The sequence below is a fragment of the Crocodylus porosus genome, unplaced genomic scaffold, assembly GCF_001723895.1.
Source record: "Crocodylus porosus isolate Cpor-Errol unplaced genomic scaffold, CroPor_comp1, whole genome shotgun sequence".
In the NCBI taxonomy this organism is placed as follows: domain Eukaryota; kingdom Metazoa; phylum Chordata; order Crocodylia; family Crocodylidae; genus Crocodylus; species Crocodylus porosus.
This window is the reverse complement of record NW_017728948.1, coordinates 35,873,710-35,890,677: the sequence shown is the minus strand read 5'-3', so window position 1 is coordinate 35,890,677 and position 16,968 is coordinate 35,873,710.

Genomic DNA, 16,968 nt, shown 5'->3' with positions numbered 1-16,968 from the left:
ATCCTGAGAGCAGAGGCTGTGGCTGCAGGGACTGCTCCTCAGGAGGGCTTTGGGCCCACTGGTCTCCTCACAGCTACGATTTTGCAATTTATTCGATTTGTCTTGATCTGATTATTCCATATTGATCTCTGGCTAACGAATTAATTTCCAGCTTCAACTTCGACCACGATCCTGCATCTCGACCACTGGCTATGACATCGTAACTCCGACCTCCACATCGACTTCGGCATCTTAACAACCACCCGTTTCGTCCACTTTGGACTGGCATCACATCATTCTTCATGTTACAGTTCCGTTGTTTATTTTCCCAATTAATGAGCTGTTGACCAGCCCTGGGACTATCAAGGTGGGCAGCCACACCTAGCTCCAGCTAGAAAGCAAGGGCTCAGCTCGAGAACCCCTTGGGCCAACAGACCCCTTTGTCATTCGTTATCTAACTGTAACCGAAGCAAGCTTCTCTGCCTACGCTCCAGAAGTGTAAGTAAATAAAAATCCATCCTTTGAAACCGCACGAGTCCACGTACCGCTCAGACTCCTCGCCACTAATCCCGCCTGTTCCGATCCGATACCACCCTCGGCCCACCATGACCTTGGGGCCACTGTTCCCCGACATTTAGAATTCACTTATTATTATGATAGAGACACTGGTAGTCTTCCAAACTGCTTTAACACTGTAGATACATCAATAAAATATTGCCCAACTGATTGTGCACTCTCTCTTTCTCTTTCTCTTTCTCTCTCTCTCTCTCAAGTGGTCTTTTGTTTTAATTGTGGAGGAACATGAATTTTGGGGTGTTTTACAGAGTGTCTTTAGGATTTTTTTTATCCGGAATTTTTTAGTTTTCCAATAGGAAACACCATAATTCCTGCTAGGGAGGACAGTGGCAGGACCCTGCCTGCACAGAGTTGGCACCTTGGACCCAGCTGGCTGTGGCTGACCTCCTGGCCAGTTGGGGCCAGGAGGACATGCTTTGACATTTCAAAGCAGGCCACCACACCTGGAACATCTTCCGGGTAGCAGCTGCCCAGATGGCCAGGCAGGGGACACACATGGCAGTTGTGCAGCACAAAGGTCAACTGTGCATCCACAGCCCACTGACAGTTGGCCCAGAGGGGCAGAAGTCTTATCCAGTTCTGGCAGGTGCACAGCAGGTCACAGCCAGGCACCAGCCCCCACTGTCAGGCTGCTTCAGTAGGTAAAGGATACAGGGAACTTAGGGCTGCTTCAGTAGTCCAGCTGGGACAATGGGTAGTGTCCCCAGGTACCAACTGGCTGGGTCCCAGAAGCTCCTGAGAGCAAGTAACCCTCAGCTACTTGCCAGGGCAGCTTTTTGTAGCAATGGGGCCAGGACAGGACAGTTTTTATGCTGCTGGGGACAGCACAGGTACTGGCCCTGGGCTCTAGCTCCCCTTGGCTGCAGTTCTGGGAGGAGCTAGGCATGGTTATTTTGCCCCAAGTGGCACAATTTGCGCCAGAACAAAGTGCATGCACATGCACTGAGGCAAAAAGCCTTGCATCAAATTTGTACTACTTCATTTTGAGCTGCTGCAAGCACACTTGCTTACATGTGTGGATGCGCCCATAAGGAGGAAAGAAAACCAATATAGAAAGCCCCTTCCCAAGAAGTAGAAAGAAGAGGTGGAGAAGACAGTGAAGCAGAAACAGCAAAAATTCAGTCTTTTCTTCTTGTTCCCACTGCAGTAATAACTGAGAATCTCCCATGGGTTCAGGGTCCCCATTGTTCTACATGCAGCACAAATAACAGAATGCCTGTCCCAGAATGCTCAAAATCTGTCCTTTTTTTGAGAAAACATTGTGGTTGAATAACTAGGCAACTTGAGGCTGCAAAGAAAGTTAATGTTATATAGTGCATGAATTAATTGTGACAGCAATGTGACGTGGTCATCATCCTGACCAATGGCAACAGTATTTATTATAAACATATTGCATTACATAATTTATCTCACAACTAATAACAGAGGAAAAAAATAGTTATAAATGCATTGTATTTTTACATTGCCTGACCTGTAGGAAAATAAGGTACCCTGATGTCACCCTTTACCCATCTCATGGTTATTACTGTAAATTAAATGTCATAATAATCAGTTCAGTGTGAACAAGTTACGAAATATTATAAAAATAGTATTTCCTCTGATTATGTTAAAATGTTTTCACTAAATAACTTCATAGTGGCTGCCCAGTTTTCTCTATTTTTGCTATAATAGCCACTGCCAGCTTTGAACAGCGATATCTGGATCTACCAAATGTAGTCTCACAATAAACCTGATGAGATCAGTTTTTGAATCAGTTCTCCATCTTATCACACCACTTAATGCATGTGATACAGCATTGATAGAATTGCTTGTGGTGAGGTAAGTGAGATGGTAAGAGGGGTTATAATTTCCTCAGGGGACAAGATGCTGAAGGGAAACAAAACTTCAAGTTACCATGTCTGTTTTAGAGCTGTGAAAGCCATTAGCACAGAGTAACTAGTTAGTAGCACTTGATTGGAAGACAGGTTTCTACCAATAACAACTAAGCAGAGTGAAGAATGAGATGATATTAAGCTGTAATAACAATTATTGGTAACTTGAGGGTAAACCGTCTTATCTCTAGAGCTATATCCCACTGCTTCTAGTGTCAGAGCTCTTAGACTATCACCTAAATAATGACATGCCTTGTGTTCATAATCAAATAGAAGTCAGGCCTTCCAGCACTCAAGTGTATCATAATTGCTATTTGTGTTAAATATATGTTATCACTTTTATAATATTATATTCATAATATTAATAAAATAAATAAGTTAAATATGACACAAATATACTGAATGAATTTTAGAAGTTTCATGACATACTACCAATAGAAAAATAAGAAAAAATTGGGCATGTCTACATGTGCAATTAATGTGCCTGAATTTTTTATGCAGAAAATTCAGGCTTATTAAAGAAATTGGGGCACACATCTACACGTATACCTCCATCAGGAGCAAATTGCACTGGAAAAGAGCAGCCCAGTCCAGGGCTGCTCCTGACCTGCTCTGCCCTTCTACAGCAGCCAAAAGGAGCTCCAGGCTCCCCCAGGTGCCAGCCCCAGGGCTGGCAGGGAGCACAGAGGCCAGTCCCAACAAATTGCTCCTGATCAGCATCTACATGTGCATTTCTGTGCAGTAGCTAATGCACCATTAATCTAGTACCTGCATTTTCTGGTACTAGCAAATGATGCATTAGCCTAATTTACTGCAGTAAATCCTGTACACATGTAGGCAGTGACATTTTACTCCATATTAGATTAGTCTAATGTGAAGTAAAGCATCTTCTGTAGATGTGCCCACTGTGTCTGAAAAAGTGGAATCATTTGTTATATACAATGGATTAAATCACTGATTCTTTCCATTCTACTGGTTTTTCCAAGTTTCTACTTTAGGATCCATTAAGTTAGAATACAAGGACTTAGGTCAATGTTAGTGAATTGTGACATAAGACTAGGGCAATGAAAAAATCTTGCAAGATATAGCAGGAATCTAGATGTATATGATTCTTTTTAACACACCAACAATTCCTCTCAATACATATTTGCGCTGATGTATTATTTCTGACAAACCCATCAGAATAGGTGACAAAATAGAGATAAGGATTTAAGGCATTGCAAAAACTACTTGAAGACAAGATAAAAGAAAACTGCGTGCTCTTTGACACTCACATTTGACCACATTATATAAAAACAGCAAGAGAAAATTATCCAGATGTAATGTATATGCTAATCTAATCACAAAATACTTTGAATAGCTTACTGTTATATTCCACAATATATTTAGTAAAACTTTTATGTTAAGCTATTAAAACATTCAGCACCTATTTTTAGAGGCAGAATATTTGCAGTTTCACTCAAGTTAATGCATTCTGTTTTTTCCTCCTGCATTTATAACAGATCTGGGTTTTAATGTTATTCCATCATTACTCACAAGGTCACCTTTAGTTTTCTTACGGTTAATATACTTTTATATTTTCTTAGTAAAATACGCTAAACATAATTAGGATTAAGGTTAGGTTAATAGGACTTTTTCTTCTTTTTTTCAAACACACTTTCCCTTCAAAAGAGTAGAGATGATAAGTCAGCAGAAGGGAACTTACCTTTTCTGTTACTTTGACTTCTGTACTGTAACTTCATGATAAATAATATTATTTTGGTTTAATTTTGAGCAAGGATCCTGAATTTTTTATCAATTTCTTTGTCTTCTCAAAATGGCCAGATATCCCCAATGCATGGGAATTCACTTTTTGACACCTGTGAAAAGATACTGTAACCAGATTTTTTTAGGTCACTCATCACTGGAAGACTTGCTTATCTCTGGATAAAGGAAGAGAAAGGTGGTTATAAAGACCACCCTGGTATCACTTCCATTATCCCCCTTTTCTTCCAGAAGAGAATCATAGCTGTAGAACAAGACAATGACCTTTCTCTATGAAGCACAGATATTTTCCCAGCTGCACTAAACTTAGTCTGGAGCACCAGAAAACACAAGAAAGAGGTAAACATATGTTTATGCTTAGGATATTATTATAAACCCTTTAAAACTATTGTCCATAGCTTGAGAATTGTGTTCTAGACCACTGCTATTTTGCTAAGAATGTCAGAAAAAAGTCCTGTAGGATGGAATAAGGTTCTATAGAAAACTTAGTTTGCTGCAGTAATGCATCTGAGACAAAAGATTCAGAGAGAAAAGCCTGTCCATTCTAAGCACTTCTAATTTCCTTCACTGTTCCTTTCACCTGGCTTGTATAACAATGCCATTAACTGTAGGGCTACTAATGAGCAAGGTTTGTCTATGAATTATCTAACTTTTTAAAATGCAGATATCTTTAAGGTAAAGGTCAGCAATTTGTGGCTCACAGGACAAATCTAACCCATGGGTGCCCACACGTCCAAACATAAGTTGACGGGAGAACTGGTAGCACCAGTGGTGAGGGCAATGGTAGATCAGCTGACAGCAGTGGTCAGTAGCATGCTTCACACTGCTACCCTACCCATCCCTGCTCTACTTCACATGTCCACGTACTGCATCCTTCACTTCTCTCATGCCAAAGTATTCCTTGTTAGCAGTTGGCCCAGAGCTCAAACTTTACTACTTAAGGTAGTGAGCTGTGCTAGTTTGATGTGCTGATCCTAAGTGGTTTCCAGTCCTTTCTATAGGGGATATATTTGATGACACATATTTAAAAACTTTTAAACAGAATTTCCTTAAACAGAGGGTCCATACTTTTAAGTTCCTTGAGCTGAAAGTTCTCAAACAATTCTAGTATTCTCATTGCTTTCATTTAAAAAGGGGCAGTGATGACTCTAAAGACCAAGTCAAAATTAAATAGACAAGTATCATCATAAAAAGAATCATTCAAGATAAGTTGACTAATAGCTTTCCTGTTTCTAGAGGGTTCTGCTATGATGGATAATTAGAACTCAGGTTGCATGGTCACAGAAACATAACAGGAAAATGCACCAAAAGTTGTCCAATTATTTCTTCAACTCTTCTGATTATTATCATATCAAAAGATTTTAGTCCAAAGTTTCCTTGTTGAAGAACCAGACAGAATAAATGGCTTTTAAACTTTGCTGAAGCTGGTCATCATAACTTTAATTCAGCCTAAAATTATATTGATCCCAAGTCTGCTACATAAATGGATGATGTGCCTAAGGAAGCTGCAGGCTCAATGACTATTTTTATGTAAGCTTTCAAATATGGATACAAAGGGACAAGCTTTCCTCAAGAAACAAGAGCTTTTTAAGATCTGAGCTTCAGTGACCTGAAGGCCGTGCACACATCCTCAGGGATGTTTTCATGTAAATAACATTGAACGGGAACTATGTATTTCAAGAAAATGATACTTCAAACACAAATTACCAAATGGCTCCAGTTCTATTTGACTAAATGAAATTTGAAGATGCTTGTTTTTTCCTAAATGAGAAATTCTTGGACATAAGTGGCAGAAAATAACTTATTTTTTAGACTGTACATCTCATAGGGCATGTGTAGACAAAACAAGGGACATGTGCACGACACTTTAAGGTGGTTTAAATGCTTTTGCACCACTTTAATAGTGCTGGTGTTTGCACACATCAGTGGCATATTGCACTTTATTCCAGCTGCTATATCATATTTAGTGGTGTAATGCACCTTAAATGACTTTGGGGTATAGGAAACTAAAACACCTCTGAGGAATTTTACTTTGCTGCCCTACAGCCGCGGAGTGAATCACCGGGCTCTGTGAAGCCTAGGGACTGTGCAGGGCAACCTGTGCAGGCAGCCTGGCAGCAGCTGTGGAATGCAAACTCCAATGAAGAAAAAGAAAAAGAAAAAAAAGGTGGCAAGCCTGATCTTTTTTTTCTTTTCCCCTGGAGCTTGCCTGAGCTGCTCAAGGACCTTGTCCTTCCCTCCATGACTTCAGTGCCCTGCAGGACCACCTAACCCAGGTGCCTGCAGGTGAGTGCCCTCTGGGGGGGCCTCTGCTGCTGTGGAAGGAAGCACCAACCCCTCCCTTCCTCCCCCCCCCAGCCCAAGGACTGCTCTGCCTTTCAGCAGCTCACCCTCCCCTCCTTACTACTGGAGAGGCAGGTAAGTCACAGGTGTACATGACACAGGGGTTTACTTCACCCTAAATTGAAGCGGTGTTTTTAAAAACCCACCACTTCAATTTAGGGCCCTTTTTCATCTACACACGCCTATAAGCTTCAGAAATAGTTTGGTTTGGTTTTGCAGTATGCAAATTAACACAACTAATATTTCAATTATGTTGTATGTTCACTACTTGATATTTAAGGACAAGATTAATAGCTATATCAACAAATGTATCTACCGGTTTCTCTATCGCTCTTTCACTCACTCTTCCACTTTCTTTCAAACAATTATGGTCTGTACTGTAGTTCCTGTAGATGAAAGATTGCATTGTGTTGCAGATGTCAGTCTTGTCTGCTTCAGCAGAGGAATTAATTTAAGAAGTCGTGCTCATAAGTCTCAGAATGTCTTAGAATCATAGGAAAGAAGGGGACCTCAGGAGGCCATCCAGTCCACCCCCTGGCCCAAAGCAGGATCACCCCTATCTAAACCACCCTAGGCAAGTGTTTGTTTAACCTGCTCTTAACAATTTCCAAGAATAGAGATTCCACACGCTCTCCAAACGGTTTATCACCTTCATCGTTAGAAATTTCTTCCTAATATTCAAATTAAAAATCCTTTGTGGCAGTTTAAGACCACTGCTACAATTACCATCCTCTTCAGATATCTGAAGTGTGATTATGAAGAATGTTATCAATGCCCGATCAGGTTTCTCTTCTCCAAAAATAATCTCAGTATCTAACTTTTTTCCTCAAAAGTCATGTTTCCTAGACAACTAATCATTTTTTTACTCTCTGCTGGATTCTCCAATTTGTCCACACCTCCCCTAAAGTGTGGTTGCCAAAACTGTTATGACATAGGAAAGGTCTGGAGTCATTGTGGGCAGTTCACTAAAAACATCATCGCAATACTCAGCAGTCTTCAGAAAGACAGAAAATTTTTTAGGAATTATTAGGAAGAGAATAAGAAACAAAACAGTGAGTATCATCATGTCCCTTTATGAATTCATGATGCATACACACCTTGAATACTGGACCCAGTTTTGGTCCCCACACATGAAAAAGGATATAGAAAAAATGGAGAAGGTACAGAGAAGAACAAGTTAGGATGATAAGTGGTATTGAGGGGTTTTCATATAAGGAGAAACTAAAAAGACTTAGCTTACACAGTTTAGGGAAGAGACACTTGGGGGAAATCATAAGGGTTTACAAAATATTAAATGCTGAAGAGAAAGTAAACAGGAATACATTGTTTATTATCACAGTACAAGAACTAGGAATCACAAAATGAAACCAGTAGGAAGTAAGTTTAAAAGTAGCAGAAGCAATTTCTTTTCACACAACAGGTAATTAAAGTGTGGAACTCATTACCACCAGATGCTGTGGGAGCTAACAGACTATCCAGATTGAAAAAGAGATTGGAAAAATTCTTGCAGGAAAAGGGCATTGATAGGTATTGGCATGGGAGTTAGGAATATAGACTCTGAATCAGAACTCCCTAGACCCTAAATGCTGGAGGCTACAAGTGGAAGAGGAAGCATGGAAAAAACCCTGGTCATACCCTGTTTACTCGCTCTTTCAGCATCCACTCTCTGCCACTGTGAATACTAGGAAAGATGGACCTATTGTCTGGCCCAGAAAATGGTAGTTCTTATGTGCTTATAATTCCAGATAAATGCTTTTCAAACTTCTATAGGTTGCTTTGTATTGTTTCTCTGTTCATATTGGGTTTTATGCCACACTCATATTTGGGATTTTTTCCCCACACAGAAATGTCATGAATTCAAACTTATTTTCAGCTCAATAAACTTGTTTTAAAACACTAATCCATATGCCCTCCCATCTGCACATGCCTCAGAAAATGCTAGTTATCATTACTCTTGGTTTGTGGTCTTTTATCCAGTGTGGAGAATCAATTATTTAATTTTAACTACAGATAGGTTTTAGTCCAATTTGGGATCACAGTTATTTAAGAAGGCTGTGCAAAATTTTGCCAGGTGTTTTGTTTCAAAGCTGTGGCAGAGGCGGTGGATACCTGATGGCTCAGACTGAGCCAGGCTGCCCCCCACCGTGCAGGGGGGCAAGAGTGCAGCTGCTGATGCTGGTAAGCTGCAGGAGGGCTGCAGCTGGGTGGGAAGGCATAGGGCGCTGCAGCTGGGCAAGGAAATGAGTGGATAGTGCCAGTCCCAAGTGAGACAAGCAGGCTGAGCTTCCTCACACCAGAGTGCTGATCTGTGGGCTCACAGCCCTGGGAGGGCTGCTGAGCTGTGCCGGACTCCTCCCAGGATCTGTGCCAGATGACAGGAGGCTCAGGCTGCCACCTGGGACTGCCACTTGGTGCAGCCTGTGCCCAATGCCCAAAAAGACAGCTATTGCCACCGGTCCTAGGTGGCAGCAGCAGCCTCCTATCATCCTGCATGCAGATCCAGGGGCTTGCACCCCTGGGAGGAGTCCGGCACAGCCCCACAGCCCTCCTAGGGGTGTGAGCCCATGGATCTGCACATCAGATGACAGGAGGCTGCTGCTGCTGCTGACAAGTGTCAGGACTTTTGGTTTGATCACTTTGAGGTGCAGTTTCCCAGAAACTTCTACACCTATCTCCTTGAAACTTGGCAGGCTTCATGCCCTCAGAACAGGCTACCACCCCTGCAGTGTTCACCCAAATCAGGCAAGCAATGACAAAGTTTTAGGCATTTTCATGATTCCCCATTATAGCCTATGGGCGAAATGTTGAAACTTGTTGAAATAGTGAAAAAGTTTCAATGAAAAGAAATGGGACAGTGCTTTGAAATGAAATGAAATTAAATAAATTGATGAACCGAAACATTGTCCCTTTGAAACGGCAAAATGGACATTGAAATGAAATGATGGTGTTTCGCACAGCCCTATTATTTAGTTGATTTCCAGTAAGATGGAAGTTCCTGGTGCCATACAGTTGCCCTTAGAAATTGATGTTCATTCATTGTACAATTTTTGAGCTGTACGGAGTGATCCAGCAGTTTCCTGCTCTGGGCAAGGCCTTGTAGCCTCCAAGATTCAGGACCCATGAACAGATGGAACAGGAATCCATGTAAAGCCCTGTCTTGGATGCAATAAAATTCCGTTGATCCTGAGATGTTTCAAAACAAATACTTTAGTTTCAACAAATCTGGATTATTGATGGCATTTTGCTTTCTCATAAAATTTCTGACCAACTTCTGCTTTCAACAGAAGTTGAAGGATGGGGACCTAACTAATTTCAAGATGAACTTCAATCATTTTTTCAATAATTGTAAAATACCTTTCTGCAACTGCCAAGAACAAGATTCAATGTTCTAGGACTTCCATTTCAGTATTACATACTGTGTTAGCTATGGATTTATTTTAGCAAGCACTGTTTTATGAGTTCACAGTTGGGTTTACAAGCTGAACAATTCCTGAAGAGGAAAGGGGTCATGTGCCACAAACATGAATGAACACCTCTTTTCTTTCCACGCTGGCACTAACATTAACATATGATCCAAGTCAGCCCAGGTCATAAATCCCACTGCATGACTTTTCCTGTTAAGTGCAGAGCAACTCAAAAGTCTCTGCTGGCAATTGGACTGCCAGTTCAGTTAAAGAGATGTAGGGCTGTGGTAACCCGCTGCAATCAACTGTCAGACAACATGAGATAGAGATTCTGTCAATGAAGAAGACGGGTTTTATCTTCACCAAAGTTTTATTTTCCCTTCATGTGAAGCACTTGTCATTTCACTGGTTCTGGAGCATGTTCAAGAATGCTTTATAAAATTATCTTTAAGCACCCAGATGAGACCTGGAAATTAATGCTAATTAAATATACTTAAACATTGTGTTGTACAACAAAAGCATTTGCCTAAAAGCCCCTTGATATTAAAAAAATGTAAAGTGAAATGATACAATTACATTAGGGTACTTAAATTATCCCTTCAAGCTTTCCTGAATTATTACAGTAAGGATTCTGAGTTGCAGATTTGTCTTAAGCATTTAAATGTCAGAAATGTCGTTCTAAATCTAGAGTGTACCATGTGTAAGAGGTCCCTAATATGTAAATTATGTAGAAGATAGTGAATTAAATCTACCATAGCACCATAATAAAGAAGTTTATCAGGTTAAGTATATTCTACCCTTGTGGTTACCAGCATTTGAGCAGTCTTTACCATCCCAGTTCAATGGCCACTGAAAGAACATCTGGAGATATTTTCAAGATATTTCAGGAAGAGGAAATTGAAAAATACAGAATAGTCTTTCGACAAGTCTGTACTACTTATATGGCACTTGTGGAATTCTGCCAAATGGTACAACTCCACCCACACATTGCAAATGCAGAATTGACTCCGTGAAGCGATGCTGGAGGAGTCTCAGCTCCCCTGAACTTGATTTCTGTCTCTGGAATGCTCAAAAATAGTGGCACAAGAAGCCCCAGGGTGGCACCATTACCTCATTTCTAGGTTTGGTGAACGCTGAGAGGAAATGGGTGGGTAAGATCATGTTTTTTTGCAGCCTTCTCAAGACTACTGTGGAGGTAAATGATAGACCCTTAGTCACTCAGAGAGAGGCCAACAGCAAACACATACAGATACTGTGCTCCTCCATTGAGATGCCTTTTTCCATCATCATTAAATGTCTGTTATAGACTAAGCTGTGATATGCAGCTACAAACCTGCACAAGAGTTGGCATATACAGCTCTATAGCTCTACAGCTATAGCTATATACAGCCACAGCTATATACAGCTCTATACAGCTCTACACTACTAAATATGTGCTCCATAGGATACTGTGCTCCATTAAGGAATGTACATAAAGATTTCTACAAATCTTCTGTAATGCTACCAATTTGTTCAGAGGAGAGTAATGAATTGATTATCATAAGAACATAGGAACATAAGAAGTACCATATTTGGTCACACAAATGGTCCATGTACCCCTGCTTCTGACATTGACAGAAGTGGATGCCTTAAAGAGAGAACATTGAACTGGATATCTTCAGAATGATCTATCCTGTATTCAGTACCCTCCCTGGCATCTACCATTATTGGTTTAGAGATACCAGAGGAAAAATTTCCAACCATTCTGTTCAATAGCCATAAATAGATCTATTATCTATGAATGTATCCAATCTCTTTTTAATCTGGCTATGCTACCTGCCTCAACTATATCACATGGCAATGAATTCCACAGGTTAACTGCTCCATTCCCCCTGATCATTTTGATTGCCTTTTTATGTCTGGTACATAGAACTATATAACATCTTCTTTGTCTAAAGAAATACAAAGTGAGGAGGACACACTGCATGAGGGAGGAAAGTGAAAAAATGGTTAAGGAAGCAGAATTTCTTCTCAGTGGGTGCGTCTACACATGCTGCTATGGTATTCTTGTTACTGTGCCATCATTTAGTACTTCCTTTTGGAAGTACTAAAAGATGGCTCAGTAACAGCTGGTACTACACTGTGTGCACCATACACAGTTATTTGTTAGCAGTATGGCACTATAGCAATGCACTATAATGGGGGAGCACATCACTACAGTGACATAGCTGTGATGTCACAGGTTTTGACTACAAATGCTAGGTTGCCAAAGCACATTGCTAGAACAATGTAGTGTCAAGTGTAGATGTGCCCAGTGAGTCCATCTACACATGCAATTAATTCAAAGCATGTGTAGATGGACTCTAGAGTAGTTTGAGTAAACTACTCGTGAGCACAGTGTTTATATGTGCACTCAGGACAGCAGCAATTTGGGTTGAGGTGGAGCAGTTTACACCAAGGCTGCTCAACCCTGGGCTCTGGGCGTCAGGTGGTGGAGAGGCTGGCTGTAGCAAAAAAGTGCTGAAAGTTCAGATCCATGTGGCTAGGTGGCAAACAGGAGTCAGACCGTCAGCTGGCTGGACTGACTGGGCACAATTTACACCTGCAGTCAGCATCTACACATACATTTAATTGCAGTAAATTACTACGACCTGAGAGCACTGTCCCCAAGGTTTAATACCATCATATGTGTAGAGGGTGATACTTAACTCCACAGCTAATTAGTCTACTCTGCAATAAAATACTTGTGTAGATGTGACCACCATTTCTTTGGAAATTTCACTTTTAAAGGATTTCAGCAGAAAGCTTTATACTGACAGGACAACTCAGATTTCTGGCACTTTTCTTATAAAAAAATAAGCAGAAAAAGCAATTTCTGGAATGGCTAGTATAAACCCTACTCAGTTTATAGTCCAGTTCAGGAATCATAGTCAATCCACAAATGCCCATGACAGGGGAATTCTCTGATGGGAGCAACTGTGACAAGTTCAGCTTTGGCCATTTGCTTTTCATATTAAATCACAATGAACAGGGGTGCAGATTTGGTAGGGAAAAGTACAGTAGCATAACTCTGGGGGTTCTGCACTGCCCAGCCATAGCAACTGGGGAGGCACAGACCTCATACCCAGACTAGTGTATCTGGAGTATCATCATTAGAATGGCACCCTCCCACCCTTGGGAGGCTGCACCATGGGAGGAATAGTCCTGTGCCTAGGGTTGGGGACACAGAAAGAGGCACCGGAAGGGTCTCCCAGAGAGCCTACATTGCTGCTTATTTCTCAGCTACAGCAGCCTGAACCCATGCTGCTACTGCAGTATCCCCCAGAGCAGTAGTTGCAGCCTGAGGAGAAGCCCATCAGGTAAAACTCTGCTTCTCCCTTCTGCACTTGTTCTCCAGTGGTCACAATAAACACCTCCTTCCCCCATCCCCAGTGTTCTGGGAGCTGAAGAAGATCACTAAACCTCTGAAGGAGTCTACAGTCCTCATCTGAAAGTCTTCCATTGATGTAAGATCCATCCAAGAGCTTAAATAGCTTACAACTAAGACCTGTTTCTGGTCAGTTCTAAGTGAAATCAGGACTACCAGGTAGCCCTCAGCTTCATACCACGGTTGTCTGGTCCTGCACACCCAGCACTCTGAATCAGAGTGCTAACAAACTGAACTTTCCAATGTGTATTTTTACAAGACCTACTGCACTCCCAATTTAAATGGAGATGTTTATTATACTTTTTATGTATGTGTAATATTGCTTGGCCCATTTATTTTAATTTAAACAGCAATCCCCTTGAATTCAGTGATGAATGAAAAGGACATTGTTCCCTTCATCACTGATTTAACTATACATTAAAAATGAGAAAGAAATCCTCAGAGGATTCTGGGAAGCTAGTTGAAATAAGATACACATTTATCTTGTTTCAGCTTCTGTCCCAGGACTTGGTTCAATGAATTCTCTCTTCCTGTTAAGAAATGAGAATGGGAAAAGATGAAAGTTACCTTCATCTTGATAAATTGACAGGAGTATGTAACAGTGAAAGAGAAAAGCAATATGGGCACATAGTTGTGGGTTTGCAAAGGAAGATAGGGAAAAATATTTCAGGTGAAGTACTGTTCTGTGGAACACAGTAAAAATCCAGACTAATTGCATTGACTTCAGAAGACTTGCTCTGGATTTATACTGATCTCTCCCCCCCCCGCCCCTTTTCTCTCTCCCATACCACTCTTTCTCTCCTCTCCTGTCACACATACATAATAAAACAAAATCATTAAGGTCACAAAGTCAAAAGGTCAAAAAAATGAAATGTATGGGTTATGGTTGTTTGGGCACTTTTCTCCCTTTGGCAAGAATGAAGCAGGGGTACTATAGGCAACAATTTCTTTCATTACACAATTTGTTAGGAGACTAGATAAAAGTTACATTTTTCATACAGGGGTCAGTTCTTTCAAGGGAGTGAAGAATATGCCCTACCTTGCAAGAGTATACATTTCATACAATGTTTTCTTTCAGAGTTGTCAGTACACTTGGCCAAGAGCTACTTTATCTAGGAAAGTCTGTGTTCATGCCAGGGTTGATCTGTCAACACAGACATGTAGGAAATCTGATTCTGTGGACCTTGTCATGCCAGTTCTGTTCCCAAAGCCAGTTCTTCGCAGTGTCCCTCAGAGTGTTTTATGAAACACTGTCTGCATGTGTATGAAGAATTCACTTATTGGTATGCCTTGATTATATGCATAAACCTGACATATAGGCCTAGGGGGGTCATAGGGTAGGCTGTGAGTATTTTCTGAAAGGTGTACTACTTGTTGTGTGAAATTAAACCAGGTTTTTTTGCTAATACTTTGCAGAGTACTCCAAGCAAATGTAGGTAGAGCAGTGAAGCTAGAATTGAATGCCACTACTGTTCAAATCTAGTCCTTTGTAAATTATACATGTTCAGAACTGGACTGTTTTGAGAATTACTTCTTTAAAATATTCAAAATGTTTCATTTCCTTAAGAAAGCCAGTTTTTCGAAAAGGGAAAAAAAGAGAGGAAGAGAAAAACAATGTATGGTTTTAAATAAAATTCTTTTAAGAGCTGTTCAATGTGGGTATTTTGGCAGCCATTATGTTGGAGTTTCTTTTCAGAACTAAAACAAAACTGTCTTGAGCCACCATTGAGAAACATGAGAAAACTACAGTTACTTTCTTTGGATACCCTTACGATCAGCACTTTCTCTGCACACAAGTACTGAGTCTAAAAAGTTGAAAACAAACATAACTTGAATCTGGTCATGAAAGAGTTGACACAGATTCTCACCACCCATGGGTGCTTTGGCAATATCCTTATGACAGCCATTCTGTCACATATATGAATGGCTAATGAGGCAATGCATTCAAACTCTTATCTCCTCTTCTTCACCTCACTATTGAGGGCAGTTTAACTTTCAGCATCTGTTTTTAAAAGTCTTCTTCTCTATAACATCTGTTTTGGACCTGAGGGCCATGGTCTGTTGAACTAAATCTATAATAATCTATATGAAAAATAGCTTATTTCATATTTTGGTATTGTCCACCATAGTCTGGGACATTCAATCATCACAGAACTCAGCAAGGCAGAAGGGGACATGGAAGGGGCTGGTTATAGCACTGGCCTTGGAATAACTGAGAAAAACACAGGAAAACTGGCAATGGTCTCTAAATGAATGTTTGCTAGTTAGGCACAGCTGGAATGCAATGCACAATGCACACAAGCTATTCTTCCTTGCCAAACCTACAGAGGTACAGGAAGTTATGTCAGTTCTCCACATGAGGAGGCTCCTCTTGCTAGCTCAATTCCAAACCTTTTTGCCACAATAGTTTGGACAAATCTTAAAGCACTTAAGGAAACCCACCCCTGCCCCAGACCCGGTACAATCTGTGGGCAAGGCAAGAGCTCCCAAGGGGACACTTGCCAGACTGTACACGAATGCCAGGAGCTTGGGGAATAAGCAGAAGGAGCTCATCCTCCTGCTTAATACAAACAATTATTACATCATAGGGATAGTGGAGACCTGGTGGGACTCCACCCATGACTGGACCACGGGTACAGATAGCTATACCCTGTAGAGGAGGGATCGTGTAGATAAAAGGGTATAGCTCTCTATGTTAAGGAAAGCTACACATCCCTGCAAGTTGATGTTGGCAACCAGGGTGGACAACTGGAGACCCTCTGGGTTAACATCCATGGGGGACACAACAGTGGGAGTCTACTACAGACCTCCCACCCAAAGTTAAAAGCTTGACCAGGAGTTCATACAGGAACTGGCTGAAGCCGCATGCTCCAGGACCATGGTTGTTATGGGTGACTTCAATTACCCGGACATCTCATGGGAGGATCAATCAGCAAAATCCAAGCGGTCATAAAGCTTCCTTTCGTTCATGGATGACCTCTACCTGACTCAGGAAGTCTATGGGCCAATGAGAAATAAAGCACTGCTCAACCTGGTACTGGCTACTGGGGATGACCTAATCGGCAGTGATCAATGGGAAGCTGGGTGACGGTGACCATGAGCTGATCACCTTCACCATCCGCCATAAAGCTGGCAAGTTAGTCGGCAACATGGAACTCCTTGACTTCAGGAAAGCTGACTTTGACAAGCTCAGAAGGCTTGTCAGTGAGGCCCTAAGGAACCACGACCCCAGGGAAAGGGGAGTTCAAGAAGAGTGGTTGCTCCTCAAGGGAGCTTTCCTCAATGCACAAGCTAATTCGATTCCATGTCGAAGGAAAGGCAGCAAGAGGGCACAGCAGCTCCCATGGCTCTCCAGGGATCTAGCAGACCTCCTGAGGCTAAAAAGAAAGGTCTACAAAGGATGGAGGATGGAATTCATCTTCAAGGAGGATGACTCTGCACTGGTCTGGTCCTGCAGGGAGCAAACCAGGAAAGCCGAGGCTGCAACCAAACTCCAACTAGCTTCGAGCATCAAAGACAATAAAAAGTCCTTTTTCAGATATGTGGGGAGCCAGAGGAAAATCAAGGGCAACATTGGACCCCTGCTGAACCACTCTGTGTCAGTCTTTCATCAGTCCCATGGGAT